Here is a 4,901-nt window from a genome sequence, read left to right as displayed (position 1 = left end):
GTGTGTGTGTGTATATATATGTATATGTATATATATATGTATATATGTGTGTGTGTGTGTATATATATATATATATATATATATATATATATATACACACACACACACACACACACACACAACATGGGCCTAACCTCCAGTTGTCCTATCAGAGAGTACAGGTCCATCCATCCATATCAGCAGTCCATTACAGTCAGCACAGAGTGATGAACCATGAGGTAAATCAGAGGCATGAGGTATATAATCTGGATTAGCTGCTTGGTCCAACAGAAACAAGGTCCCTGTTATTGTTTTAATGGTTGACCTGTATTCTTGAGATGGGACAAATCATTGAAGCTTTGACTGAAAGGCAGAGACAGTCAAGAGAAAGACATGTTGTATGGATGACACTATAAAACAAGAACATTACAATAGTAAGACTGAAAGCTGTGGTACAGAAATGGTCTGTGGACCAAACTGAACTGTGATTGAAATACTTTGCCTGTATAAAAACCTGAAGCATTTCTAATTAAAAAAAAATTGTATATTGGTTGGAAAGCTAGTCAATGAGGCATTGGTAAGCAAGGTTTATAAAATGTTCTTGCTGTAGACCTAGATTAATTTCTACGAAACAAAAGAGCTTTCATTTACAATATACTATAGGTACTGATTTTAACAAGTAATTTATGAGTAAGGCTTAGATTTTCATAGTGTAAAAATATTACTTCTGGGCAGTTTTAGTTATATTTAGGTTAAAATGAATACAGAATGATGAGAGGACCGAATTTCGTTAGCCCGGTAATATATCACAAAGAAGTCAAGGCAGAGGGAGGGAAACATAACATCTAGACTGCTGGTAATAGATTTATATATACCAAACTTAGGTGAAGTAATTAGAATTATGTGGGAAGACAGGATGGCTTAAAGTACATTTTCCAACATGTATTCATATTGGGAAATATGTATAATATATAAATATATTTTGCTGCACTATTCGTGCACACAAACTTTTACAGTTTGTGTAAACAGCAGATTGCTGTTGGAGTTTTACAAACGCTCAACAAGTGTCATCCTTGTCCTCTCAAAGTGTAGTTAGACCACTTTGGCTGTTGCATCTGAACTCACATGTCTTGTTGATTTGGTTCAAAGGTTTTCCAAAAAGACAGATGTTATCACCCAGAAGAAGTCTCCTGCAGTCATCATGTCTCCATGCTACTGAAGAAACCCCCTGACTCGGAATGTGATTTCATACAGCTCAGTCTGCTGTCTTTCATTTCTCTCTCCATGTGTTGTTTTGATTGTCTGACTTTGCAACATTAAGTCACAAGAATTGGTATTATTTTTATAAGCATTGTTTTTTAGGATATATTGTTTATTTTTGATTGATTATGAATATGTAGTTTTTTGTTTGACAGAGCGACACTGGAATAATGCTGCAGAGAGGAACAGTGACAAGACAGGGGCGTGATGTGGGGTCAGGAGAGGTCGCGGCGACCTCACCCTCCCTCTCTGCTGCCAGCTCTTTACCGTGACATCTACTTGATTTTTTTTTTTTTATTTGTTTGTGTGCTTTATTTTAATCTACTCAATTTAAACAGGTTATATTAACTCAACTTTAACAAGGTTAGATGTAATTAATAATAATGTGTGCAATCCGCTGCCTCAATTTTATTGAGCAGTTAATGTGTATCTCTTTTTACAGTGTAGCCTATAGCCTACACCACATAAGCAATGTTATGATGAATGTCCATAACACAATTGACTATACAACATATTAGATGCAACACCAGAAGCATCTCTCAAACATTGCATTTTAAAGCAGTCAACAGAGGGGATATGCATTGACATGTGACACACGCACATACACACACAGACTTTGAAACTACCGCTACTTTGAGTGGCAGCGGCGCCGCGCTGTCCTCTCGCCAGTCCTCCTGTCAGTACAGCTGGTTGCAGCATTAGAGAACCTTCTCATCATTCCATCCGGACTTAAACTTGTTTAAGGTTCTTTTTAAAAGCAAGCTGAATCAGCTGGGCCTTGACCTGGTCTGGACACCTAGAGAGAGCTCCTCTTGACAACCAGTCTCAGGAGTCTGTCTTTGATACAGAGAGTTTGAGTTGAGTATTCAGCCTCGGTGTGAAGCATCCCTGTCGTGATTTAATACAGACAAATGTGACATGCTTCATGACTTTATGAAAAACCTTTCCCCTAAAACATTTACTAAACCTTTACTAAAGACCTTTACTAAAGCTGTGATCGTGACCGTAACACACATGGAGGAGAAACAGTACATCTTATACAGAGTTCATTCTGATCCTGAGGCTGTAGGAGGAGTCAGGCTGTTATCAGCTCAATATTACAACACAGGAAGCTGTCATAAACTCTCAATGTACGGCCCAGGCTTAGAGGCTTTACCAGCATGATTACTTTTACATTTTCCTTCCTCTTTTAGCTTCACAGAGCCAAATACAGCCAAGAAAGAGTCCTATAGTAATGAGGTGGTTGTTCTTCATTTTAAGCCTTTCCTTCAATCTTTGAGAATATGTATTGTGACTTTGATAAGAGATGTAAAAAGAGAGGCAAAAGCATGAAAAAAGACAAATTATCTTCAGGGATTGAATTGGGACAGAGAGGTTATACCAAGGTTAAGGACTTCTTCTCCCTTTGGGCCCCTCATACGCATCCCGTAAGCGCTAATGAAAAAGCTCTTTATATAAGCTGCTTTTGAGTTCAAACTTTTCCCTTCACCGTTTTTACATCTCGGTAATATTTGCTGCCACAGTTCCATCCTCGCTCACTTCGTCCTTTGTCTCCTGCTAGTCATTTCCTTCCATTTATGTCACCTTTAAAGTAAGAAGTTCTCCACAGACAAAAGTGGGTTGAAAAGTTTGATCGAACAAAAAGACAATTTACTCCAATCATCAAAAAAAGCACTTTTTTGTCCCTTTGAAAGAGACTGCCGGTGCTTCCTACAATAGACCAACGAGGGAGTGAAACTATCCTTAGAAACCCATGAGAAGACTTTTCTTTGGAGAAAAGGGGAAAATGTCATCAACACAGCAATTTATTTGAACAGATGGGAACACTTTCAGAGCCCTTGCACAGACTTTTTTTTTGCCGTTTGTGCTGTAATTGAAGCCTCTGAGGTTCTTCTGAGCTGGTCACAGCCCGATAAAGCTCATCACAAGACAACACAGGGGGCCACAATACAAGCTGACACCCAGCTTGTTGTATATGATTTGTGTTTCTAGTAGGAAAATGGGGAAGAATATAGTAAATGTCCATAGAAAAGTCACTTTGAAAAGTTTTTATTGCTTCTGGGTGTGTCGCGTAAGGTTGAAGCCTATGTATATTTAAAATGTAATCAGAGGTGGGAAATTAATCTAAAATGTAACTTTGTTGACCCTATCCGTTAACGAAGACTTTAACTTCGATAGCAGTGACTCTGTTAATTCAGTGGATAATAAACTGAAGTCAGTATTAAAAACAATCAAAAACAACAAGATAGGGTTAGGGTTTGGCTTTTTGTAAAGTTAGTGGAATCACTTTCTTAAGACGCAATGATGACTTAGAAAACTTAAAATTGCATGTCTGTATTGAAAATATACAAATAATAGAAACTTTTCTTGATATATTACTGTCTTCACACTAGCATCTATCCTGAAGTAGATTAATAAGTACACACACACACACACACACACACACACACACACCTATTTCAGAACTATTGACCTACATTTCATTTGCTGCTCCAGGGAATTCCGAGTGTCTTTAATGGTCATCGCTTCCTCAGGCTCTTCTTTTTCAAACACTTTTTTCATCATGTCAGGCCCGTCTGTCTGTAATTACCCTGAAGTCAAAGCCCACAGACCCCCTCCTCTTTACATGCTCACATTTCTAAAAGGTCTTAAGTATGGATTTCATCCTCCTTTCAAAGTCAGACATTTAGTAACCGACTCACATCTCCTGTGAGTCTTAATAGAAAAATTTTTGTTTTTTTAAAGAGAGGCTTTTATGAAGCAACAATGTCAGATTGTTACCTTGTTGTCCTTTTATTTTGTCCTCCTCACTCATCAGCAGGCGTCTGTCAGAAGCTGTAATTTAATGCTGAATGGTGCAATGAGCTGTGACATGTTTTAGCTGACTGCAAAGCAAAAACAGGAAAGCTATCATCTTGTTCTACAGCTGCCATGTGCTTGTGTTTGTGTGTGTGTGTGTTTACTGGTTTGAGTATGCGAGTTGGACAGCAGCCGTGAGTATGTGCATGCTCCAGTTTAATGCTCTCATCATGGCCAAGGTCACAGGACGAAGGCATTTAGGCCGTGTGCCAGAGCGAGCTGTGACATGAGGAGGACGAAGCCATAAAGCAGCTTTGATGTGTTTTATCATGACTCTGCTCGAGGATCTCGTCTCTAAAACTACAACACTGGATAATGGCTCCTCCAGGGCTCTTCATTTAAAACCTCCTGTTCAACCTTTTGAGCAGTGAGTGAAAAATACACTGTATTTTTTTTCTAATGGATGACTGATGGGAAGTCGTATGATTTAGGCTGCAGCTTTACAGCCAGGAGAAAGTGAGTTCAGCTGCTCAAAGGGAACCTGAAGGAGTCAAACTTTTCTGCTCAGCTTGAGCTACTTCAACACAACTGCTGAATTTATTCGGTGTAACTCAGTACACATTTTATGTCATTCACGGGTCTGACCTGAGTAATCTGATCAATACATTAGATGTTAAAACAAAACAGAGGAGCCAGATTTTAGTTTAAAGAAAACATTAAGAGCAGGTGGAGTACATTTCATATGAACAGTAAGGCTGTTGGAGTGCTGAGGAACATATTGTTGTGTAAGACCTGAAACTGTTTGATTGGTCAATTGTTCAACTATCCCAAAAGCTCATTGAAAACACGAGCCCTGCAATAAA

The sequence above is a fragment of the Symphodus melops genome, assembly GCF_947650265.1.
Source record: "Symphodus melops genome assembly, chromosome: 9".
NCBI classification, from domain to species: Eukaryota; Metazoa; Chordata; class Actinopteri; order Labriformes; family Labridae; genus Symphodus; species Symphodus melops.
This window is presented reverse-complemented; position numbering follows the sequence as displayed.